The 27,465-nt window shown below is 46.3% G+C and overlaps 2 protein-coding genes across 2 annotated transcripts in view; both read right to left on the bottom strand.

The window, feature by feature from the left end:
• Positions 1-27,465, bottom strand: part of LOC128896413 (complexin) — a 126,490-nt gene that overhangs the window by 92,071 nt on the left and 6,954 nt on the right. The gene's annotated exons all lie outside the window — the stretch shown is intronic.
• Positions 2,762-27,465, bottom strand: part of LOC128896399 (crossover junction endonuclease EME1) — a 106,002-nt gene continuing 81,298 nt past the window's right edge. The window contains exon 4 of the mRNA XM_054159781.1: positions 2,762-2,771. The gene's annotated coding sequence lies outside the window, so the exon portion shown is untranslated. The remainder of the gene's footprint in view (positions 2,772-27,465) is intronic.

Here is a 27,465-nt window from a genome sequence, read left to right as displayed (position 1 = left end):
TTTGCACCTCTGGTTATTAATTTCTCCGCTAGAAACGATAGAAAAATAACGGATTCGAGGGTGAGAATTCTCGTTTATGCAGATCGAGTCAATTATACCCTGTCCGTTTATTTGACATACCGGTTCCCCGTAGCCCTTCTGTCATTCTTGCCGAGGATAGTTGCACAACTTGGCCCGAAATACGTGGCTCGACCGAATCGAGGCGAGGCGAGGCGAGGCTAGGCTAGGCTAGGCGTCGCGTCGCGTCGCGTCGCCTTGAGATTAGTTATTAGATTACAAGGCCGGCTCAGACCTGCCCGATCTGGTAATGGAATAGGTATGGAAATGGGTACAAAGATGGGCCCAAGCGCTGTCGGATGTGGAAACCTTGTGACAGCCGTTCCAACCTCGGCCTCGGCGTACAACACGCTTACCCCTATCTTCGTTGTTTCCGACAGAAATCGACCGACGTGGTCTTAGTTGCGCAACGTTGCGCCAACCTGAATTCAAAAAGTACCAACTTCTCCTCGATCCGATCTAGTCGAAAGATCGTCAACGTTATTTTCCATCGATTCGATTCCAAGGATATTCGGGAGGTGGTCTCTCGTGACGAGAGTGGATGAAACGCGAGGCCCGAGGTCGAAAGCACTAGGTTTTGCAATTCATGAATCACTAATTACTCCGCAGACTCTCGTTAACAACGAAACTAAAGGACCGCCGGGACTTATCGATTCAGACGGAAATTCGGGGGTTGAGTCGAGAAGGGCGGAATGTACAATTTAAAGGGAAACGGCGGACTCGCGGCGGAGAGCAAGACGTTTAAGCGAGTCATTAATTGCGTTAAGTAAAGTGCCGTCGTCGCGTCGAGAGCTGCCTGTTCACCGAAACGAGATGGATAGAAATCTCGCGAAAACGTGGCCGGGAATTCGACGAGACGAGACGAAACGAGACGAGACGAGACGAGACGCGACTCGAGACTTACCAAGTGGCGTAAATCCAAGTATCGGATACACGCTGTGCTTCGTAGTTCCCGGTCCCTTTCGATAGCAACGGAACAAAGACAGCAAGTTAGAAGTCCTTTTACGTTTTCCGAGAATTCGATAACTCGTTGATTCGAATATCGAAATCATCACCGTGCCGCGCGCCGGACCGAAGATGGATCTCCCGGCCGCGTAAAATATCCGGTATTCCCTAATCGAATATCCAGCATGTCCTCTCGGCCGGAAATCGCGACGGAAACGGAAATCTTCGATCCGAGAAGTATTCATCTCGATCGCGGGAGGAGACCGCGGTCGGATTCTTGGAAAGATGCACCGTAGAGCCATCTCTGCGATCGAGCACGAACACACCGAACAACTCGACTTGGAACGCGTCGCAACGACGCGACGCAACGCGACACACGGAACGCAACACACGGACACTTTGCAAACTTAGGTACTCTTCTTTCTGAAAAAGGTTGCATCTCTCGATGGAACGCAACACGCATCCACGATACCAGCGTTAACGACCAATGGAAAGAACGGAATTTTCACATCCAAGTAAGATCCGACTGTTGCACTCTTCGAGAGAAAGAAAACTACGTAGCCGTAAACGCAACTTACGTATACGTATTCGAAATGAAAGAGCAAACATTCGAAACGGGACAGAAGATCGTCAGTTTCGAACGAACCGACGTCGACGAGCTGTATTACAACGTTGATATACCCAAGCCACTTCAAAGAGATAACGCAGTCCAGAAATGCTGAGGCAAGGCGAGTCGCGAGGCTAAAATATAGATAAATAGAGAGGCGGGAAAGCGAGGCAGAAAAGATGAAGAAGCCGCTTCGAGTTCAATCGAGCGTACGAATCCTTTGCATGATACTTCTACCGCGAACCTTTAAATCCCCTTCCAGCGAATGCCATGCCATTCGCGAGAGTTTTTTCAGCTTTTCGTCGTAAACGGCGCTCCCCTGACACGCGAGAGAACCGCTCCAATTTTCGAGGATTCTATTACCGTGCGGTCGTTTTCCAAACTCCCTGAAAACCCGAGTAGAATCGGAATACCGAGGGACCGTTATGATACATATGCGCACCGTCAACAGCTCGAATCGCCCAATTTTCCTTAACGATAAGCAGTTACTGAAACGCGAGAGTACAACGACGGTACACCGATTCTCTCGCGTTTGCAATTCAAACGTATTTCAACTGTACCTCTCGACCCTTGTTAATTCCCTCGAACCGGTAACATTGTTTTCAGATTTCTATGCGCGAGCAAACTGTTCCGAACCAACCTACGGAAACCAAGTTTTCGCACAAGCGAAAAAAACGGCGAAAAGAACCTTACAAGAATTGTACATCGTCGATCGATTCACGTCTGTTTTGCGTTTCCTGATTTTGTGGACGAAAGGCATACCGAAAACTGTATCGTCGAGTTATTCGCCGAAACAAATCGAGTCGCACCAAGTTACGTAAGTTTGCCAAAATATTCTTCGAATACTGACAATTAGTATACCTGTATATCGTATACGGTATAACATATACGGTAACTTTGTTCGAAATAGGTACGCGAAACGATAAATGAGCATCGCGCGTCGCGTCGCCTAGAAATTGAAACGAGTGACAGTTACTATTGCGAATGATTCATCAACGTATTATCCGTAATAAATAACTATCGTTCGAATAGATTCCAGTTTGCGTGAATTTGCACAGAATCAATGTATACGCGCGACTATTGTTCCAAAGCTCGCTGAATTGATAAACGTTCCGGGTATTGTTGCGAGAACCCTGACCGCCTGATCGGACAACTTTATTACGTTTAACCTCGATAGATGTCTTTCGTAATGCGCCAGCTATTCGAATTCAAATACAATTTTCACAGAATTAACCGCCGCGTTGGATTAGCAGATATCGATCCGAGTTATCTAATCTATGACGACGTCGACGAGAATGAATCAGCTGGTATGTTTGTACAGAGTTCCCATCTAGTGTTTGGTGAAAGGAAAGAAAAACCATAAACAAGGAGACCAATTTTTTATCGAATTCGTTCCAAGTTATTTGTTTGACGAGAGAACTTGACGATAATTCGACCGAAACTGCTATCGATCTCGAGGCGTAAAATATCTTTTTCCAAAGGTACTCGAAACTATCGACCGAGAAGAAAAACGAAAAGCGAGAAAGGCAGAAAGGTAGAGAGTCGGACGAGATATAGTTTTATTAGAAAAGTTGAGGCTCGGAGTCAACATTTGCCACGGCCCTGGTACCCTCCTCGTTTCGATTATCGATTACCTCTTTCGAATGTATTTCGAAATGTCCATTGAACGAAACGAAAAATTTGGAAGCGAACTGTTTTTCATCTCGATCGAACGAAAAAGCTTTTTTTCGATACAACTAACCCCGCGCATCTCGATATAAAATATCGAGTATTCCGCGCTGCTTTTAAAAAGAATTTTAATAGGTTGGTTTTTGTCGCTATCGTTTCATCGGGCGAAACGTATAATACTATCGTTTATTGAAAGTAAAAATGTTACCGAAAATAGTGATGCATTGAAACGATACTCGTATCTCGAATGAGTTGAAATTGTTCACAGCGCGACATTTCACGAATAGAAAAGATTTGGAAAACATTTCCCGTCTAAACGAAGCGTTCGCTCGACATGTTTTAATGGTGCATACCAAGGAGACTCGGCTCGCAACACTCGCGAATAGAGTTGAGAGGAAAGATGCGAAAATACAATGTTCCGTCGACGATTGTTCGCAAACAACGAGGACGACGAGCGTTGAATGCGCTACCGTCCAGTCGTTTTTAATTTCTTTCGACTGGTATTCAGTCGCTCGCGATCCACGCTCGTCTTGCTACTTTTTAACGTGTAATCCCGTTTCGCGACGCAACGAAGGGAACGAAAGAGCGGATAAGCAAATAAATATCGCTGTGCATGAGAGGGAATTGTACGGTACGTGAAACAGTCGCAATTTAATGCAAGAAAAATAGAGGCCAGGAAATGGATGCGAGGCGGAAACGAAGGAAAACGTCGATGGATGTTTACGTCGGTTTTGCAGGCTGCCGCACCGGAAAAGCGTCCTCGTCCGTTCCTTTTGTCGGATGAGTATAAGCGCGGGTACGTTCAGCTTGGAGAATAACGAAGCGATATTTCCGGGCACGCACATACACCAGAACAAACTCTCGCGGTATAATGTATAATCTCGCGGAGGAGAACGATGGCGCATAAATAACCGACCGATAAGCTGCTTTGTGGCGAGAACTCCCAACAACGTTTCCAAGAATGACGCGAGCAATGAAAAGGACCCGTCGAAAGTGCTCGCGCTAAACTATCTCGGTCTCTTCTATCGTTCCATCAACGTCAATGCTGGCATAACCTAATACCTAAACATACCGAGATTCTACCCCGTTTCTTTCGTTTGCGTATATTTCTTTATTCGTTTTGACAAAATTTATCTATTCATTTGCCGATAGACGAAAGTTGTCGGAGAGTCCGGTGAATATTTGGAAAGACTGGCCCCGTCCGTATCGGCGTCGGACGAAACGCATTCTCCACGAGGGCGACGAGGTATGTGCCGTACCGTTAAGTTTCCTGAACAAGTCTGAATCGATGTTCGAGCAAAACAAACAATCGAAAACGTTTCGTTCGTCGTCGAGGTAGCGTGGCTGAAACTCGCTGATCACGGCTAGTATCTCTCGGCTACTAATCAGTCGGACTCTATCCCTACCCCAATTACAGGAGCTCGAGGAGAAGGCAAATTAGAGATAGCGGATGGAAACGGGATGGACTGTTTGCCAAATATTTGCCGGCCAACAATGATTAGCTTAATTCTACTCGCCCTTCCGTGTAGCCCGGCGATCGCGGAGGTCGTAACAAGATTTACCTTCTCCGGGCAAACTTCCTATTCTGGTCGGGGTGCTGCTCTATCCCGTACGAACAACTTCCGGCTTCTTGGCCGTCAACGTTCCATCGTTAAATGCGAAACTATTGAAATTTCCAAGTTCCAGGTGTTCAAAGTATCCTGGAACCAACGGCGAAAATAATCAGCTTAGCTCGCGAAACGTTTAATACCGTTAAAGACCGGGAACTTTGAAAAGAAGATCATTAATCTGTCCGAGTACCCGTCGAAACTCACGCAAGACAATTACTTGGGAACAACTTTCAGAGCGAGAGCCTTTACTCTTTGCCGTTGAAAATAGTCGAAATAGTTCCAAGACGAAGAGACATGGTCGGAATTAAAAGCGAACCGGAACTCTCTTGATATTTTCTTTATGAAAAGCCGAAACACGAGAGGAAACCAACGGTTAAAGAATTGTTTCGATTAGTCGACTGGAATCGAGTCACCTCTCGAACGTCTCGCGACGCTAATGGTTTCGATCCGAAGCGACCGTACGGTACGGAAAGTGAAAAACGCGATCATTGGTCAGACGGGCCGTGATGCCACGACACGTCATACATAGTTCGCCATGTCGCGTGGCGTACAGCTATAAAAATTTCTCGGCGAATCGACAGAATTCCGAGACGTTCTTTCGGTCGGATAAAACGGATCGAAGGCCAAACTATAGACCAAGAATTTACATAAACGCTCAAGTGGCTGCTGTTCAGAGACGAGTATCCTTCCATAAGGAATCCTCCTTTTCTCTCGAAAGACAGTGAAACTTCAAGTTCCCGTAACGAACTGGAAATTTCTTCGTTCTCGGAGGTCCTCGAAGATTTATCGAGCTCGATAGACGAACGAGTCGAGAGCGGGAGACGAATCGAAGATAAACCGCTAAAATACGTTATTACTTTTTAATCGGTCCGTGAATTAATCCAAGAACAAAGAAAAGAAGCTCTGGAAACCTGACGGAAAATGTTGGCTCGCGATCTCGCGGGACGACTTGGTTCCTCCGAGAACGTCGAACGAAAAAGTTGGAATCTTTGTTTATCACGAGCCAGGATCGCGATAAAGATTACAACTTGGACTATTGCTGGACTGTCCCTGATGTAATTTCAAACAGAAAGCAGAGGAAAATCTGATAATCTAACTGGATTTACTCTCCTCGGACTACACCCAACGCCGCGTCGAGGGGAGGAAAGTTTGCGATTCCCGGGACCGAGACACGAGATTTTCATTAGCGTGAAATTCCGTGTTCCAAGACTATTATCGCGTTTCGTAAATGAAAACTAACGACCGGTCAAATTCATGGGTTCTACGGAGATGCTGAAGAAGCGACGAGTGAAAGCACGAGCCCACGCGTGAAAAATAGAACGTCGTATTTTCCATTATAATGGAGCGACGCACGAAACTTTCTTGTAATCTAACAAAGGACGAGGAAAAGAAAAATCGAGGATAAATCTTGATTCGGGCAATACTGGTCGGCGATGCAAAGAAAAAGAAAAGCTACACAGACGTCAGCATTCCAAAGCGACACTCGAGTTGCTCGATACGTTGCCTCCGGTTGAACTAGAGCCTTTCGAATATTATCGTATCAACCCGAGAGCCCAGCTGAAATTCAATCACGTGAACTTGGCGGAAATTACGAGGAGATATCTCTTGACGTACTTTTCGAGATTCATCGTCGATCGAAAGGCGTGCGTGACCCGTTTCTGACGAGTCTCGTTCGTTTCGAACCACCGACGCCGGCGCCGGCGCCGATGCGACGATGCGACGATGCGACGACTAGCCTCATTTTTCACAGGATCATGACTTTGGCTTGTAGAAGGGAGACGGTTCATTTATCTTTTATCCCCCAACGAAAAGACACTGTTTGATGGTAGAAGCATCGTCTGGCCTCGCGTGGCGCATTACCACGCATAGGCGCGCGGTCCGTTATCGGACGCGTATCGTCGCGAGATTCGTACGCGTTAACGAAGAAACGTCGAATGTCGTCTAGTAGAACAGTTTTTCCGGTCGGAAACGCACGTTCGAGCGCGTTTTAACGAGAATTTTTCGTGTGGATTTGTCGACCTGGCTCCGCTGAAAGCTTTCCATTTCCTCTGGCGTCTCGAAACGTTTCATACTTGGTCGCGTCAGAGTCGACGAGCTTCGTAAATAATCCATTACGGTCCAAACGACGAAAAACGGCCGGCTCGAATAAATCGCGAACAAACGCGAGCCCGTTAATTAACGATGGTTTTTCAGCTTGCTCGCGTCGCGTCGGCGCAGCGACAAACTCGATCATTGGAAGCCCTTGGATAAAAATAGCGGCGCACTATCGGAGTAATAGAATCGCGAGGGAAAAAGCTGTGAATCGAGCTGAAAAAACGAATTTTTGCTACCGAAAGAATTGCATTCTCGCTTTTAGGAACGCGTTTCTCCCACGCCTGGTCGGGGTAAAACGTTGGATAATCCGTCGCAGTAGTACGGCAAAAGCTTCGAATTAAATTCTCCGCGTAATAATGCTTCTTCTCGAGTTGGCGCGCTAAAATGTCCACCGCGCGTAAATTATTCTAGCGATTAGCTTGGCCTCCGTAAGCGACGCGAGCGCTTAAGCTCTGCCAACTTTCATCGACTAATGTGCGACTGTTCGGATCGTTTGGTAACTCACCGATGCCCACATCTGTTGAGAGAGTAGCGGAAGCGTACGCGTCCAACATACCTGCAACAAAAAGGCAGTTACGTTAATGTTCGATCGGAAATTCCACTCTGATTTACAGGTTTGTCGCGTCGAATACCTATCGAGAGAATTAAACAAAGCTACGCTCGATCAACTAAACGTATTTCGATGACACTTTATATATTCGAGTTTTCTATTCTCGTATCGGGGATTATCGTCGCATGCGCCAACCGCAAACGGGAGCTACCTAAACGTACGTAGAGAGCAAGAGAGCGCTAACAAGCTCGAACAGGTAGCGAACAATGTCTGGACTTCCATAGTTGAACGGATCGATAATCGCAATCGAGATGTTAGAAAGCAACAACACCGACAGGCATTAGCATCTCGGGCCCGTCGGTATCCTCAAAGTACTTTCCGATACCAATTTTACCAACCAGTTAACACGGTTACAAGTTATCCGAGCGAGATCGAAGGAAACCCGTAAGCTTCGCCTTCGATATAAACTCGGCCCAGTTTGATCCGCTTACGGAACTTGGCCCGCGGCCGCTTCGGCTTATCGGTGCGGCTGGTGCCGCGTGTACACAGTCTTCGATTTTACTATACTCGCTGTGTATTGTCTCGATAAGAGAGCGCGCGCGGAGCGCTGTGGGTATCTTTGCGGAAACTTGAAGAGCGGGAAAATTTGCGAACCAACCTTATTGGCGAGTCGGTTAATTTTCGGCCGAGTCCGAAACTGGCATCGAGACGCGGGATCTTGTCGAGAATCCGGCAACGCAACCCGAAAGTTTTGCGATATCGCGGGACGATGCACCGATTGTTTGTCTAAAAACGAATGAAATTTGTGGTCGGTCGAATCGTTGCCAGGTTGGCCGAACGATCGCGATCGGGACGAATCGCGATGCTTTACGTTTTCCGAAATTTACACATGAATCGGTTGAAAATTTTATCACGAATCTACGATGGTTCGTTAAACGTTTGTCACGTTAACGGTTCCCGCGTCGGCCGTAAAGTAGTTGCGCTGATGTTTCAACGAGAGCGTCGAGACCGTTCAAATATTTAGACGTCTGTGCAAGGACGATATTTTTACCAGAATCCTGGTTCAACGGCAAACTGTGATTCCAACCGAACATTGCGAGAAACGTTTGAAAACGAAGACGAGACGGTAAAGGTTTTGCGAACACTGTTCGAAAGAGAACGCTTACGAGTAGTCTTTTCAGCGATACGCCTCGAGAAACGATACTCGCGCGGAGAATTTCTCGACTGTCCGCCGACAGATGCTTGGTCTCCGTTACATTAGAAATCATTCCAGTATTTCATTTTAACGGCCGGTACTCGCGGCTGATATCTAGACGATGTACCAGCTGTGCGGCGAGCTCGGAAAACCAGGTGTTACTCGTCGCATCGAAAGCTTTTCTCGCTCGATTCTTGATATCTTTCTTCTGAGCCCCTCGAGTCAACTTTCCAGCGAAATCGCTGTTGCCCGTACCGATTACGCGCGCGTCCCGCTTTAATGGCCACTGGAATACAACGCTCTTCGAACGAACACGTCTTATCGTTAGTCAGGGATCGCGGACGATGTCGACGCCAACGCGACGCAGCTGTTGCTACGTTTCTAATGCGATGCACTTTCAAACGATATTTTTTCGTTACTTTTAGTTTTTACCTCGCCTCCGACCACTTTTACCGCTGTGTTTTATTATACGTGTGTATTTATTTTAACGCGTAGGTATTATAGAAAGTAATCTCGTTCCATGCAAGTATCGACGCGAGTGCGACGAATACAAAATTTTCGCAAACACGTTAAGAAAATTACGTACAAGTAGAAGTAGAAGCGTGCTGGAGCCGATTACGCGGAAAATGATGGCGCTTCGAGTAATCGAGATCCGCAAGCTCGATCGAGGGATTAACACAGAGCGAGGAATGGTTCGAAACGGACGCGAACGCCCGTTTCTTGGTTGAATCTACCATGAATTACGTCGTCCGGATCATAAGCTCCGCTTTCCTCGTTAACCGTTACAATGTTCCCTGTGGAGTTACCGCGGTAACGCTTTCAGCCAAGTTAAATGGATCTTAGCTCGGCCATAAAGCGATCCCCGTGTCCTCTCGGTTGGCGTCGGCGTCGGCGTCGTCTCGCAGTCGCCACCGTGATATCGTTTCGAAGAAAATATATTTCCGCGTCCAAGAGGCGATTAATCGACGACCAAGACCCAATAGAACCGGCTAGTCCGCGAAACAATAGAAATTAAGACGAGTTTAGTCGAGTTTAGTCTAGTCGAGCAAAACATCTTGGCCGATATTGCCAGACCGAAGACGCGGCTGCGTATGCAAATGACCGACACACGTTCTCGGTGCAACGGATTAAGTCATAGCTTGTGCGTCTAATCCCAGATTAAACTGGATTATGCGCAACACATTGGAGGAACAAGTACGACGGTAACATTTATCAGACCTAAAGCGGGAACAATCACCGTTGCTCCTGGCTGGAATGTTTTCATTCACGGAATACACCGACTACGACTAGACTCGTGTTTCTCGATTATATCGAGACGCACGCGCGGTAATGCATCCATTCGCGAAACCATTTCGATGCAACTTACAGTTACGGAAACACATCTGCGTTCCGGTGCGTCGAGTACCGATAGCGGATTATCCGTGTTAAATCGCGATTTACGATCGAAAGCTGGTGCGCGTTCCGTGGTTCGAACAACGCCGAGGAACAACTTTCGTGTTCGCCGACAAATGCTCGTCTTCGGGCCGACCAAATCCGAGAAAAAATATGCAACGAAACGAATAACAAACGAAAAGAGTGGCTTCGTTTCACGAATTAACGACCAACGAAGCAATTCACCGAGAAAATGAAACCACATTGCAGTTTCGCGTAACCCTCGTCGGAGAGAAATTTCGGTAGCAGGTAACGGGTAACGGGTAACGGGTAACGGTGGCGGCAAACGCTGCGAACCGTACAAATTTATCAGCTCCGTCTAAGTTTCCGGCTGCTGCCCGAGACCGGAAATTTCTCTTCGACCAAAGCTTCTTATAGCTTTCAGCGAACACGCGCCGGCTGCTGACTATAAGGAGTTTGGAGAACTTCCTGATCCAAAAGTAGCGTCTCGAATCGATTTATTAACGTAATTCTCTTCCTTGAAGATACGTAGAGGCGAGACGTCTACGTACTCTATCTTACGTTTCGTAATCAATTTCTCAGCATCTCGTGCCATTTTCAGTTCTTTTTCTCCCTATATTTCTATCTCGAGATTTTCCATCTGCAACTTTTCGCCACTTTGCCACGGCATTTGTCCGGTGAAGCAAAATTCCCGAATCAAGTCTTTTCCTCGTCACCCAAACTATCACGTTGTATCTCTAACCTGCGAGTTACTCGCAGTCACCTCGTGATGGTCGTTGCTCGTTGCTCGTTGCTCGTCTTGACACCACACCCCGACAACCCTCTTTATCTGTCTCGAGCTCGCAGTTCCATCGCAACCGACCGAATCGAAAATTGATTGCCTCGAGCGATCGACCCTCGAACGAAAAAGTAAAAATGAGAAAATAAATCGCAGAACTCGGTTCCTTGTCTCCCTTGACCTTCAACGAGACGTAATCGAGCCAATTTACTCGATCGATTTACTCGGTCTAGTCACAGGACACGGATTCTAAAATTCTGACAAAATCAGAAAAAACGAATCTTGGCGAGAGAGGCTCGTCCATATCGCGAAACGAGAACTTCTGGATTCGAAAAAGCTTCCGAAAGGAGAGATATCCTTGTGGTCTGGTAAGTATAAACTGTTTCTCAGTTTCTCAGACTTTTTACGACAAGGTAAATACCTCGCGTTCGTTACCGTGCGATTCTCCGAGTTGGCCAAAGTATCTTTCCTCACCCCGTGATTCTGCCATTTCACCGAGACGACTAGCAAGCGGTAAGCGGCAAGAAACCTCTTTACATCTCGCAGAGTGAGAAAGATCGGTGGTTCTCGGCCGAGACGGGTGCATCGGTGCAGTTTCTAGTTTCCGGTCCACGGTGGTGTAGAACTTGGCCCGTAGTTCTGATCGAATTACCGAGCTCGGGGTGTATCATGGTAATTGTTACAAGTTACACTCCGTTCTCCACGCCTTGCCGGCTGAAGAAGAAGGTGCGAGCAAGCCCAGAGGCGAGGAGGAAGAAAACGGTAGGGGAGAGTGGAACGACGCAATTCAGCCACGGTGTCGCGAGCTAGCCATGGAAGGATCCTCTCGGGCCGGTCTCACGGAAATTAGACTTAATTGTCGGTTACAGGAGAAGATGTCCCAACTAAGAGAAACGCGCGTTCGCCACGCCTGGGTGTCGTTGGGAATGTGCTTAGCATGTAGGTCGTGGCTCTTTATGGTATCCTGACTCTCAGAGGATATCTCACAGGACACTATCCGACGCGGTGTACCATGCACTTTACGCGAAATTACGAGCGGAACGTTGATTATCGTGGATTGGATGTCTATGCACATTTGCGAAGGACGCAACGAAGGAAGGAAGCAAGCCTTTTTCGACGTACAAATTTTAACAACGTCAATTTGTATAACGTTTCGGACAATGAAAAAATAAACAGCAAATCATCGGTAGACAACTCGGCGAATTAACACCGTCTGTCGTTGACGCGAGTGTCGCAGAAATTACTACTTCGAGTACCTCGTTATACATCGTTTCCGCGCGTTGATTACAAATTAATAGCCTCTTGCAATTTGACGCCAAGGAAGAGGAGAGAGAACTCGCGGCATTTATGGGATAATACGCGCTACGCACGGTAACATACGTGTTTCTACGAATTTGGATCCTCGAATTGAGACGAGACAAGACGAGACGAAACGAGACGAAACGAGACGAAACGAGACGAAACAAGGAAACATCTTGCGGTTACGTAATGCGCGCGCCAACTTCTGTAGCAGTTCCTCCAACTTGGCTCGCTAGAGGCTGGCAGCTCCTGGCACGATATCAGCTCGTGTAAATCAAGAGGTCTTTCACAAAGGACAAGACAGGAGAGACGCGATTCCTGTGTCGACCTTATTGAGACTGTACGGGGGAAGCTTAGCGGTATCCGAGATGCTACTTCAATTTCTATAGACCCTGCCAGGATGCCAGGCTCGGCGAGCCTCGAACCGAATAGTACAGGGTCGTTCTTTGTCGCGAAACTTGCAGAGCTTCGAGCTCGAGCTCCGTCAAAGATATCGGGCCGCCATTCGATCCTGCGGCAGAATCTCGGCTCGATCGATAAACGTTACGATCAAAATTTTACACCGATCGTTCGCTTTCCGTACTCGCGACGCTCATTTCCGTCGCGATCATGCGTGTGCGTAGATACCGAGCAAGTTGCTTTTAATTAGGCTCGCGCGGAAACTTATTGTACGCGTGGGAATCGTTGGACGCGACTATCTCGCACAGATAATTTAATATGTAAATCTCATTACCATCATAAATCCCCGAACCAAGTTCGCATGGAACACGCTGGAATATCAAACTATGTAAATGAAGTGCTATGACCTACATGCGGCTAACGGATAAGAATCTCGGCTCGTTCCGTTGACGATCGTTGCTGCACGTATTCGCGAACCGATGCTGGACAACGAACAATTTTTTCGGCGAGGAAAGTAAAAGCCACCGCGCGCGCATCGATTTCCGACTTCCTCGAGAGCATAATGTACGATATTTTTGTTTCGGGAGAGACGTTCGTTCCTTGTGAATTCGCCTAAATATGGACGATCCCCAACCGGTAAAACTCGATGAAACGATAAACCGGCAGATCGGATACGATGAATTTCGAGAAAACATCGCGAAAATTCCGACGGCGTATTCGTGATTTTAATTAAGGTGCTCCTCCGAAAACCCGGAGATCAAGATACGATCCTATCGGTAGGGGAGATGCAACGCTGGAAAGCCACTTTTTCATTTAAATGCAAAGTCTGCGAGTAACGAGAATTCTCTGATGCGCGAACGGACACAAGCGGGAAAGAGGGACGAACGTTTGGCAAGCATTCGAGGAACTCTCGTGTAGACGCGGAAAAGCGGGCAAAGAATGCGCGATACTCGCGACACTCGCGCCAGATACACAGAGATACGAGGGACGGGTACTATATTTTACGAACGGGATAAAGATACCAGTTGCGGATCGGATAGGTTTAATTAAACTTTGCGTGGAACTTTCTTAAGATTATACGTAATACGTAATACGTATAAATAAACTGGCAGCAACGAGGAGACTCGTCGACGCTTAGTTTCGTAAACAGGAGATGATACTAAGGCCGAGATATAGTCGTGCAACTTTATTTTTTTACCGAATTGTTTTACTAGAATCGATTTTTCTACAGGAATCGCACATCTTAGGGTGGCATTGCGTCGCGTCGGTGCTGTTAAACTCGACGAGACTTAAACAAGTGGAAGATCGAGGCGACCTATAAAAGTTCCTTTTGATAAAGTTTGCAAATTTTCTCCGATACGGCATGGGAAAGACAGCGAGCCAAACGCGCGGCAAACTCGGTCGTCGATTACAAAGAATCCAGGCCATGAGGTGTCTTTGATGAAAAATTGAAATTTCCCTCTCGTGATGTGCAACCACTGCTTACGTTAGGTACTTTTACGGCTATCTTTGCGGAATATCAATTAAATGGATACAATCGTCTCCAGCTTTACGTCTGTAGCGCTTCGTCGTTTCGAATATTTCTTGATTTCACGTAAACTGCGAGAGTTTGCGTAGCCTACCTCTGCGGACCGTACCTACGTTTCGTGTATTTCAAGGGAAAAACTGCAAGCGCTAACGGTAGTCGGTAAAACGCTAGGTAAGGATGAGCGGAGCTAAGCGTTTGTCGTCGCGCGAACCTCGAACAAGGTCCTAGGGCTGAAAAAGTTGCTGAAATATTGACGGGGCTGCTGAAAGACTTCCAGTGTTCGATGCGAAGATCTAGTCTCTTGTCGCGCTCCCCTGCGGCCTTTCGAGCGTGCCCTCCATCCTACGTATTTCGCTAGCTGCATGGACGGAAAAGGTAATACGAGGGCTTAGTCCATATACTTTTTCCTCTTTCTCCGACCCTATTTTCTTTTACTTGTTTCTCTCTCTCGCAGGCCACCGAGAGCAATCCAGGAGGAGAATTTATGCGTGCGAGGGAACCGTGTCGACTGCGTTACCATTCGATCCCGAGTATCCCATAGAATCGATCGGGCCAAAGCTGCCCCGTCGCCGTCGCCGTCGCCGTCGCCGTCGGTTTTCCATTATTAAATCCCTTCGATCTGACCGGATGTTTAATGCATGGCTTGGTTCTCGTTTGTCGGCCGCGTCGAACGAAGTCGAGCTTCAAACGCTGCCGGATGAACGAACAATTTTGCCTTTGGCTTAGGATTCGATGCAACTAGGCCGATCGTTCTAATTACTCGCGAAATCTCGAGCCTGTGATCTGACCACGGCCGATATCCGACTATCGGTGTAGTCCACTACGTTACTTTCCTTTGTTGTTGGGAAGCCGGTAGTCCTGTGACCCACGTGACGGGTAATTTAAAAAGGGTGCAGCTCGTTACGAACTTCCAAGGATCGTACCTCTCGGCGTAACCTTATTTTACGACGTTAAAGAAAGACCAAAGTCCACTCAAGATTTTGTTCGTGGTTAAAATTGTCACGTAGAATGTTTTGAAAATAAGAGAAAGATATCGAATGAAAAGTAAGAAAAAAATATTTTCCTTGCAAATGTCGCTCGTAAATCTCCACGGCAACGTCGCCGCGCCATACACGCGAGAAATCCGTACGAAAGCGTCGCGCGATAATAAAGCAGTGCACGAAAAATGCCTCGTTCTCTGAAATCACGAGCCAAGGCATAGGTAACGACCAACGACCTTTATATTCACGGTACGTTGTTCGCGATAGCGTCGACTACGTTCGCCGCGTTTTTCTACGTTAAACAAATTTTTCGTTTAAACCGGTGACATTCCCGGCCCCTCGTGCCTCACCTACCATTTCCATGGAACGCATAATAGAAACAAAAACTCGAACGTGTATCGTCATACAAGATAAACTCGTTCGTGCTCGCGCCAGTTATTACCGAAACGAATTAAATGCCTCGAATTTCTTGCACATCCTCGACCAACTCAAAAAGGAGACCGTATGCTAACGAATTGAACCGAAGCTAACGGAATAGGTAAACTGTAATTCCTACAAAGCTAATCTCATTTATTTCTCTCTGAATAAGCAAACAAATAATCTCGTACGAAAAAAGTAACTCGATCCGTCCAGAGTAGTCCTTCGGAAGCGAAAAGACACATTTACCAGTTTTCAACCATTACGAAATATGTATATTCCAAACGTCGACGGACGGTACTCGGGCTATACAAACAACCTTTTCATCAAACGTTACGAACCAAGACTCGTACAACTTTCCAGTAACACGATCTTGTTAGTTCAATTCCTCGAAAAGGTGTCTCGGCAAGGCTTTCGTTACTATTTCGTCGTCTTGCCAGTAGCTCGATCCTGTTGCGGTCTCCGGAATGAAAAGATATACTACATACCGGATACGGGCGTCCCAGGCCCCTCGTTATTCTCGCTTTCAACGGTATGGAGATCACCGGCAACGACGAGAACATTGTTACTTCACCGAGAATTTTCCGACAGTTGAAAGATCGAAATGTACGAGGCGTTTTTCACGTATACGTGTCATCGTCCCGTTGTAAACTTTAATTGTCGATGTATAACATTTATTTAAGGATATCCTTTTGTATCGTACGGGTCCGGGCGGAGAGAGATGATAGAAATTCCACTGTCAGCGTTCGTCGAATACCGATCGAACGCTTTCGGAATTTACTCGTGAAATTTAATCGAAATTCCATGCGTTAATCGAGATTCCATAACTCTTTGGTTTTTTTTTGCTTTTTTGGCGAATCGTACGAACCTCGATAAGAATTCTACTCTTTACGGGACGCTACGAAATCGTTCGTCAACGTTTCGTTCGAAAACGGTGCATAAACGCAAGACAGGAAGTTTTTTCGTGACGCGATGCGACACGACACGACGTCCAAACGCGGAAAGGGAAAGCAAACCATTCCGGAAAACCGTTGGAAATATTTATTATCGCCCTACGGCGCCGGCGTTTCCGTTGCAGAGAGATGCTTTCGCTTTAAATGCAAGGATAAATACTCGGTTCAAAGGAAAAGGGGAGACAAGACGCGATGAAAGTGCGCATCGTCGACGAACGCAGATTCCTGCATAGTTTTTATTCTCGTAGAAAAAAAGAAACGTATTTCTTCTGGAGCGCGCAAGATCGAAAGGTTCGTTCCGTGCACGCGAATTCGGTTAAAACACGAGAAAACGATGCAAACGTTGAATCGGTCGAGCTTGAATTTCAATCGAAACTCGGACGGCTCGACAGGCTTTTCGTTTCATATTTATTCGAAGCCGTACCAGTTGGTGGTGCAACGGGAAACGTCTGCTCGTTCGCTCGTAGTCTCTCCAAGTTACGCGAGGACTCGGTTATTGCCTGTGACACGACAAACGTGCACACCGACCCGAATATGGATCGCCGCGAGAAAATCTGGACATATATTTAACTACCTTGACGAGAGGAAAATTTGAGCCAAGATAACGAAATACAAAGAGAAAACTCATTTTTCTCTGCGAGATTGCGCAACGTCCTCCGTCTTGGATCGCTGACTTAGCTCGGTGTTGGGTGAATTGCAGGTCCTTTGCGTGTGCTGGTTTCGAGGTCTCGATTCGAGAATGGAAACGAAACTACCGTGTACCGCGATACGTAATTCATTTTCGAAACAATAATTTGAAGCTAACGTCGGCGTCGGCGTCGGCGTCTCGCTCGGCGTTCTCGCTCGGCGAAAATTCAGCTTTCGGAGCCGTGCCTACATTCTTCGAGGCAACAAACGAATTCCAATGCCTTGTTTTCGGCGAAATTCCGTGCTCGTGGTGACGCGACGTCGGATGCCTGGACCCTGAGCACAAAGCCGCATATACACGTTTCCGAGGATACCCTTGTCCCGCTTCGTCTCACTTCGCACATTGTAAGACACGATGTATGTATATATCGAACCAATGCGTTACAGCAGCCCTGATAATGGCTGTGCTTTGCATGCTGGTAGCTTTGTCAATGGCATACGATACGATTCAAAGCCATGGCACCAGTACCAGTACCAGTACCAGTACCAATACCAGTACCAGTACCAGTATCAGTACAAGTACCAGTACCAGTACCAGTACCAGCACCAGCATCAGCACCAGAAATTCAAGGGGTAGAGAGGAAAAGGATTTCGTCGTGTGCGATGAACCGAAAATCACGCGTGCCAATTTCGTTGCTAGGTCTCGCGAAATCTGAATAAAGGCACGTCTATAAAAGCGCGAATTCGTTTCCAATCGAAACGACCCGTTACACGCCACCATCATAGGCTCTCGCTGATATTGACATTCGCAATTTCGAGCGTTCCCTTTGCACGGACAACCGACAGCCTAACTCGGACGAAATTCGGGTCAGTTGCGCGCACTCAGCTTTTGGATATCGGAGAAAATTCGGTTCGGTTCTTGTCTCGTATGCCGATAGGACTCGGCGCTCTATTTAAATTTCCATCGATTCGAGGGAAAAGTTTGCGATTTATGGTCTACAGGCAAGGAGTCGCAAGTGTTAACAGATTCTTCAAAGAAACTGAACGATGACGAAGCACCGAGTCGGTAGGAAAGTGTTTCCAATAAAAACTCGCTTGAAAACTCGGCGCCAGCATCGTAAGCGAATCACGAACCTTTAGGTAGCCACTTTAAGTTACCAAAGTTGCCATAACTGTTAGCAAAGCTGCGCGAATGGCACTGCGAATCATGGTCGCAGAGACCGCGGTAAAACTCTTAAAATACGTTGGCTTTTCAAAGAAAAGTAGAAAAGTAGAAAAGCGATCTACGAGAAAATGAAGAGCCGAGACAAGGCTCGCGTAACAAGGCTTCTCGTCTCGGTAGCAGCATCGACAATATCGACAAGCGTCCGAAGAGGATGAGCAAACATCTCGCGAGTGGCCCTGCAAGAATGTTCTTTGGAAGCAAATAGAAAAACATCCGAGAATACGTTGAATTATCGGCATATCGATCCTTCCGGTACACGCTCGAGCAGCGAAGGAAACAGAACAAGTACCATTCTCGGCAACTGACTGCATTCTGTCTAAAGACTCGATGTACGATATCGACAAGTCAATCGGTCGCGTGCATGCGCTCCGCACGGCTAGGAACACGATGTTTCGAATGCCGTGTCAAGTGATCCAATGAGACATTCCGAAAGTTGGCGTACGTGCCTTTTGCATCGATCGAATGTAAAATCGATTCCGCGTGTCGAGCCGCGACGCGGGATCAAAGACGAAAAAGATTTTGACGGATAGATCGAGAATATAACGAATCGAGCGGACAACGATCGCCGCATCTTTCGTCCATAGATGAAGAAACATTCGGCACGATATTTTACAGCTCGTCGCGTCGCATCGGAATGAACGGGGACATAGGTACGTATTACCAGAAATCAAATATTTCGCTGGGAACTGGTGGATTGAAACCAAAATTGTATCCTCGAACGATTCGAATATCGAAAAATAACACCGGCCCGGCAATTGTTCCCTGTATTTAACGTTTATTTGCTGGCAAATTGTGTCTGGTTTATTTAAAGGGTGCCGGCTTTGTTTGACACGATCGTGATCGATGGATGAAAAATACGCGATGCATCTATGGCATACCTAATACCGCCAAGAAGTTGACACGTAATCTCGACGAATTTATAAGCGAGCTTCTCCCATGTAATTAATCTCAATTTTCAAGCAGCGAAATACCGAGCAAACCATTGGCGAATGTTTTTACAAGCGTCGACGAGGCTCGATGTTGTCGCAGCGTCGGCGTCGGTTTCGACGATAACGCTATACGCCCGTTAAAAAAAAGACGATCGAAAGCATCCGCGTGAAACCCTAACGCGCATCCCTCCCTGAATATGGCCCTTTTTGCCAGAGAAATACAAACCGCGGATCGTGCCCGGCCTCGGAATTACGCGACGACCTCACCTTAAAGCACAAAAACGCGGAGAGCAATTCCTGGCGCGTTGCGATAAAAACCAGCAATGGCTAGACGTTCTGGTTAAAAATTTTGCCGTAACGTCGAGCGGGATACAGCGAAAAGCGTGAGCTCAACCCTTCCGATTCGAGTATGTTAATTCCGATCTAGTCGCCGCGCTAACGAGGAATGCTGTGCCAGTCATTGCGTCGCGCGCGTCGGTTCGATAATTGTACTTTTTCGAATCGATTCAACTAGGCCCGCGATGACGCGTCGAGTGGGGAAACGACGCCGACGCCGACGCCGACGCCGACGCCGACGCCGACGCCGGGCAGTCAGCAGAGTAAACAATAACGATATTGTTCGCTTTCAATCCCTATGGACCCGCTGCCGCCGCGTACAATCTCCAGCCTCGGCATTGTCTCGTTAATTAAACGGATAAGCCGTTGAGACCACGAGGACGACGCCGTCGTCGTCATCGTCGTCGTCGATGTCGACGTCGAGTCACCACGCCGCGCCGGTGTTGCCGATCACGCCGAACCTGACGCGAGGGAAACTCGTAGCACAAAGCGTCGGAAGCGTTTGACGGGGTTGACGGACGTACTCGGAGATAACCAAGTTGCTACGTTCGAGTGACATCGAGGGTGAAAACGTCACCGAAAGAGTGAGGGAGAGAAGGCAACAAGAGAATAGGTAACTACGTAAAAGAAGAAAGAAAAGGATAACGATTGAGGGATACGGAGAGACAAAAGAAAACGATTCGATGAATCGCAGGTGAAACTGAAAAAGGACCACTTTCGGGTTCTGTCAAAGGCGACTCGAGGAGAGAATGTATTTCTTTAAGTTGAAATCTGATCGGAAGAAACGATTAATTAAGGAGCTCGTCTGCTCGAGAAAAGAAGATTCGGATAAAGCAAATTACAAAGGATAAGTGGGACGAGTAACAAAAATGACTGGTCGAAGCGATACAGCGCAAAAAATAAACGAGATTCTTCGTTACGATGGTACATTAAGCGTAGAGCTCCGATGTCAATGGAAAGTGTAGATAAATTGCACAATGACAATAGTGAAATTCGATCGAGTAAAAATGCGCAAATGGAACGAAAACCAAATACCGATCGAGACCATTTCGGGTTCGAAATTTGAAAACGCCAATCCCGAAATAGGCAAGCTACTACTATAAACTTTGAGAGATGTAGTCCAACTGTATGTAGAACTATCAAAATTGAAACGAAAAAAATCAAGCTTTTCGATGAAACGCGCAAAGCACCGACTACAATCTCCGGTGAAACATTCTAAAATCCTAACGACGGTTAAAGTTTGCACTTAAAAGCTGCATTACCTCGAGCCATGGTATCGGAGGACTCGGAGAAGATATTAAATTTCATACGCGCAAAGGATATCGCGTACACCTGCGAGTAAAGTCGTTTAATTAAACGCCCCTTACAACTGTTAGGATTTTACTGTCCTCTAGCTTAAAATGTGCACGATATTCATTTACGACATTTTACGTGTACACCGCGAAAAGCGAAATCAAACAATTGACAAATATGTAGCGAAAAGGCAAGCATCGAGTCGTGAAACAACGCTTTGTATAATTCATCATGGTCTATGATAACTAATCCCAACGAAATTTGTTCCCTTGGTAGTTTACCTATGTAGTTCCTCGACTTGTTCGTTGAATTACCTTTATCAACGACGCCGAAGATCGATGACGTGCCGTGGGAAATTCGAGGCATCGAAGAAGGTATAAAACGAGACACGAAGAATGCGTACGTAAAGAAAATTACGGCTCGAGTCGAAACGATGCGTTTACGCATTCGTCCAAAACCCTCGGTGCCAACGGCAGAACGAAAGAGAACGATGCGTTTGTATGCGTACCAAAATCGTAAAAAACAAGGAAAATGTAAGTATACGGATCGAGTAGCTACAACTACTCCCAAGTGAAAAAGAGAGCGTCGCGTCGATAGGACACTCTCGATCGCTGCAGCCGCGGTCGCGGTGGCGGCGTTCATCGACGTAAACGATGCGAGTAGTATGGGACGACGATTACGCGGACAGAAAGAGACTGTCTCGGTCGCGGTCGTTTCGTTTCTTTTTTCTTTGTTTTACGTTTCACAGACGCGTCGCGTAGCCTCGCATCGGCCGGATCTCCAAGACTCGCGGAACGTTCACGAACAAGAAAACGAAGCAGAATAGAGAACGAAAAAAGCAGGGAAAAGGCGAATGGTCTCGAGGGAAGACCACCGACACCGCCCAAACCTCCGATCAATTTTTCACTTACCGGAATTTCTGCCCTACACAATTTTCCGACCTTCTATTTGCCGTGTCGAAGTTGCCACCAGGGAAGATCCGATCGGTTTTCAAACTGCTCTCTTTTCCTCTACTTATAGCTTTGACCTGACCTCGATTTCCTCCTCAATCCTCAATTCTTCTCGCGGAAACAACCAAACGTCGCGATTTCTAATTCGTGCTTGAGAACCGAAGCAAGGTTCAACGAATGCTGGCATTTCTTTTAGAGAAACACATACGTATAGTATCATATGATATTCCGTAAAGACTTGCGGCTTCTGAAAAATTGCACTACAATCGAATCGCAGCGAGCCGCTGCGCGCTACATTCAAAGCAATTTCAAACAAGAATCATCGTTTAAAATCTAACGTATTTCCAAGTACCGTCTCGCAGTGTCCGTTTTTAAATGATTTAATGGTCCATCTGTCCGAAGCGAATGGAAATCAAAAGGTGTCTCTATATCCGCCTACGAGAATCGAGTCGACGCGACGGGGGCGACGGGACTCGTGAGAAATTAATTTACAAGCGAAATGGTCGCGGTAATTGAACATCAAAATGTCCATTAAAACTCTCTCTGTGAATTGGTAACGCAATTTTCCATGCTTTTACGACGCTTCACGCCTTTCGTCGCGAGCCATCGTTCCCTTTTTGCGTGAACATCGACGAAGATTATTAGCCTTCCATAGTGTGACGCGGAAACGCGCCGCTAATAGACACTAAATGCATTTGCTAATAGTTACGCGATCCTTCGCTGGGCAGATTCTACCCGGAATAGAATCTTAATTAATGCCGCGAGATTTCATTAAAATAGTATAGCGTCATCCAAAGGGTACTCGTTTATCGCTGGCGAGCTAATAAGATGGAAGATAGCATACGCGAACACGACTTACTTGCTCGTGCATTTCACGCTTTAATAGAAAATTTATACCTTGGTTCGGAGAGGGAAATGAGAAATCGCTGATATTCCGATTAACCGTAACAGCGAATACAACGAAATCGTTATTCGTCGTCTCTAATCTCGAGATTAGCCGGGATATTAGGAGGGTTATAATATTTAAAGAGGGTTTAGAAAATACTCGCTTCAAACGGATTTCGTAATCGTTGAAAAGCAGACACTCGATAAATACGGTATAGCGACGAGCACGCAAAGTCCGAACGCGATATTCGTTTCTCCCGATCGTTAAGTTCCTATGCCGCGAAACAACATTCTTCCCTCGAGACGAATTTCCAGAGATTTAACAATTCCGTCGAGGAGAAGAAGGGTTAGGAATCGGCATGTATACAGGGGGACGAGATGAAATCCCGACGGAGAATACGCTCCAGCAAACGGCAAATCGGCGTACCTCGAATACTGGCGTCCCGCTCGTTTCAATTTGGATATATTTGGCTAACCTGCTACGCCAGCCAACCTAATAAAATACCTAAATAAAAAAAAGATGCGCAACGAATACCAGAAGTACGAGTACGGTCTGTTTATCGTACTGTTTCCCATTGTAATTTTCTCGATCTGTTCGTATTATTTACAGCGCGCGAGTAATTTAATCCAAGATTGGTCCAAGCAAAAATCCAACTGCGAACAACTCGATACGCGCGAATCGAGCAAATTTCCATTACTCTTGATTCTCTCGGTAACATCTTTCCGTTCCATAAATTGTGTAACGAAATTCGGGGCCTTGGCGTCGTCTCCTTCGGAGCTTTGATTTTATGCGAACTTGGTTCGATCGTGCGTGATCGATTACGACGATACGTGATCCGTTTTTCGACACGTTCGCCCTCCGGTGTCTCTGCCGTACTCGAATAATTTTACCCAATCGGTCGAAAGAAAATCAAAACGGTTACCGCGCGAATCACCGATAAATCTTTAACGCGAACGCGAACGAGAGAGACGGGAAAACGGTGTTTACTCCACGATAATCTATAAAGATCGAGGCAAGTTTCATGGATGATACTGGCAAAAAATAAGATTCGTCCGGTAATAATATTCGATGGTTGATGAGCTCATCAGGAACGGAGTTTATTAGTTGGAAATAAGAACAATATAGACTCTCGGTCCGCTTTCGTTCAAACTCCCCGAGGGAGCTTCTTAATCGAAGGATAAGAGAAAGAAACCGGGTCTCTGGCCGCGCGGCCACATGACGCAAAATAATTGCCTCGGTTTCTCATCTTTCTTTCTATAATAACGGAAAATGATGGCAGCTCTTGTTTAAAAACGTGAAATCCGACAGAGAAAACAACGATGCTTTCGCTATCAACGATTTGTATTTTAAAAGAAGGACGAATAAATTGGATATAAAGAAAACCCAAAATGTTGCGGGTTTACGAGCAACGTAACGCACCAAACTAAACGAGACTCGCTACCTAGGCGAGATGCCTCCGACCGAGCAAGAAACCAGGGCGTCGTCAAACCGTAAAATTCAATCCCGAATCTTGCATCTCCATCGAAACTGTGCATACATACTTTGTACTACTACGAGCATCGTTGGCTCGTAGATAGAGCTGTCGTCCTAGGACAGGGAAAACGGAGAGAAGATATCGCGTCGTTCGATGCCATATTTTGATACGAGGAGCCGACACGTTACGGCCGGCCAAGGTACCCCTGAGAGACAAAGGTGAAAAGGGCGACTGGCAAAGACGGAGGCAGAGCATCCGGAAAACGTGGGTATGCGCGCGCCAGTCCAAAAGAGAAAGGACAAGAGACATCGCAACGGGCTAGATAAAGACAGTCTCTCGTAAAGGGTTGGAAAGGGACGATACGTAGAGGGCAGAGAAACAAACAAGGATCAACGATAACGATCTGAAAGAGAGAGAATGAGTGTTTGAGAGGGCGGCAAGTTTTACGCCCGAAAGCTTCGCAAAGGCTGGCCACAAGTTTGGGTACATTATGCAACGACAACCTAGCTCAGGGGTCCACGGTAGGGTGCATTTTGTGCCGAGTCAGACACAGCGGAATAAGGCACCGCAGCCAGTGCTTTACTACCAACGAATCTTGACGTCTAGATTTACTCGGTAACCTATACTCGTGAAATACTGTAATGTCTCTGTATCCTCTGCTAACGGTACAATTTAATCCCGTCAGGGAGGAGAAGCTGGTCGTCCGTATTTCTTGCGGCCGTTCTCGCGTCCTTACGGTAGCGCGTGATTTGCGAACGTAAATTTTCCTACAAGATACATGGAAGAAGCATCGCTGAAACTCAACTTACCTACCCATATACACGAATAGCGAAAATTACAAAGATCCAAACTACCAAGTTCGTCATTCGCGATTTATCGAGTAGATTTCATTTGATTTGCGTAGCTTCCAATTTTTGCGAGTCTCCCTCCGCTATATACGAGTATAGTACGATCGCAACGAAACAGCGGTCTGGTAGATACCCTCGCGTAGCGTCCCACCGAGGAAAATGGGCAAGGATTTAATCAGACAGCGCGACGCGGCGCGTCGCGCAGATGCATTGTGCGAGAAGACAATCCGTCCTACATATTCCTAGCTATCTATATGCACCGACAATATGCATCTCAAGTGTGTGCAGCTAGGCACTTGGCAGATTAATCCAACTGGTAATTTGCAGTCCCGAGAACGAGTCTCTACTCCGAAACTCAGCCGGCTGCATATGCTACCGTCGCATCTGCACAGACGACGCCCACCAATATTTCCTACAACGAAACATAACTTGGTTTTCGTGTTTACGTTAAGTTGACGTACAATCGATACGAAGGAACGATCGCTTTACCGGCATGCAACGAAAAACATGTTACACGATGGACGATCGTTGCGAGAAAATCGGAATTGAATGGAAGCCGTGTCGAAAAGTTCGAAAGCCTGCTGCGAGACTTTGTCACCTGCTCAACGTACGCTGCTGACTGCCACGACATGATAATTTATCGCGGAATAAACGTCACCCGCTGAAACTGAACGTAGCTGGTATACTACGGCTTAAGAAAAATGACGTTCAACTTGAATACGTATGGTCGGATCTAGTATCAACGACGCGACGGCAACGAGCAGAGAGAGAGCGGAAAAAAACCGTGAAAAATATCGCCATTTGCAACCACAAAGATGTCTCGGACGGATCTACTACCCGTACATCACGCACCGTTACTCGTACGAGTTACGAGACCATGATTTATTCGTGTCGCGGCAAGGAAACTTTTAAAATGGCTCAGCGTCCGTGTAATATATCGGTCAGGAATAGCTAGGGTGAGGAAGAAAACGGCAAACGAATATTCTCGCTTAGCATGCGTTTCCAAAATTAATACAAACTTTTATTCAAATAAGGTTCCTTTCTCTTTCTTAGACTCGAATTTAAAATATATCCAATCGACGATATAGACATCCGCGGAATCTAACCAGAAGGCTTATCAGCCTCTTACCACTTTGCAACGTTATATTCAAAGGCATCTCCAATCTAGACGAATTTATCCACGACTTCCTATTTTGACAATGCGGGACCCGTTAGAATATCGGGGAATAATAGCCACATAATTGAATGAAACGCAACGTATCAATACGTTAATGCATTAAATGGCTCGTGTGCAATATATTATATTAAAGTTCGTAATGTAGTATAATTTTGTTACTCTCATTATGTCGCCATAATGGATATAGAAAGGACGAGTAATTTAATTACGTTACCATGACGGTGAAGCGCTAGTGTAAAATTGCAGTTCTCTGTTTCACAGGAAAATCAGCATGCGCGGAGGGGGTTTTCAGGGAAAAAGAAGAAGAAAAAGAAAAAGAAAAAGAAAAAGAAAAAGAAAAAGAAAAAGAAAAAGAAAAAAGAAAAAGAAAAAAGAAAAAGAATCACCCTCTCGTCGACTTATTACCGAAATGTGCGATCGTCTACCGGTGGGTGTTGCAGCTTCCGGCCGCAGGAATTACGAAGTCAAATTGCTGCCGCGCATGGCATTAAATTTTTTTTTTCTTCCATCCTTCTCCTCCCGGATAAAACGTAAATTACCGTGTAATAGGATTTTGAATCGCGGACGATGCTAATCCTTGCTTTAATAATGTAGGTCAGGTGTCAAAAATGTAGCGTTACGTTGCCGATAACTTGTTTCAAGCCAGCTAGCAGCTTTCCTAGCCATATTACCGAAACTATATAATTATTAGATTCGTTGGTAATTGGTAAAATGTTGTGTATTTAACATTTACGAAGGATTTTTCTCGACTTTTGGTATTTCAGTGATTTGCAAGCTACCTCGTTTTTCAGGTCGGTAAAAGATTCAAGAAAAATAATTTACCTCGGCTTTCGAAGGTTATCAATTATAACGAGCGCGCGCTGTTAATAACGTGCCACCAACATCACCGCAATCTAGGTCAACCGAAATATTTTGCTGGCTATTTCCGTTATTGAAACGGTGCGGGCAGACGAGAGTAAATCAGAATTCATGCACCCAACGCGTTGTTTCCGAAATATGCTCGCTAAACAACATTCCGAGGACGCGACGCTTCCAATAAAACTATTACATCCACAGCTGCCGTTACGAGTAACAGCGAAACCTCAATTATCCGTGCATCGATTAACCGAAGCTACGGCCATCCGAACGTAACGTTGTTCCCTGTATTTTATTATCGTACCGATCGACCCAGATCGGAGTCAACCGCTAAGGATAATATAGATCACCGGAGTTATACACGTCAGTTTGACTGATTATACGAGTGAAAAG

This window comes from Hylaeus anthracinus, unplaced genomic scaffold (genome assembly GCF_026225885.1).
Source record: "Hylaeus anthracinus isolate JK02 unplaced genomic scaffold, UHH_iyHylAnth1.0_haploid 0, whole genome shotgun sequence".
Classification (NCBI taxonomy): domain Eukaryota; kingdom Metazoa; phylum Arthropoda; class Insecta; order Hymenoptera; family Colletidae; genus Hylaeus; species Hylaeus anthracinus.
Note: the sequence above shows the minus strand (reverse complement) of the source record. Positions and strands in the feature narration are given on the sequence as shown.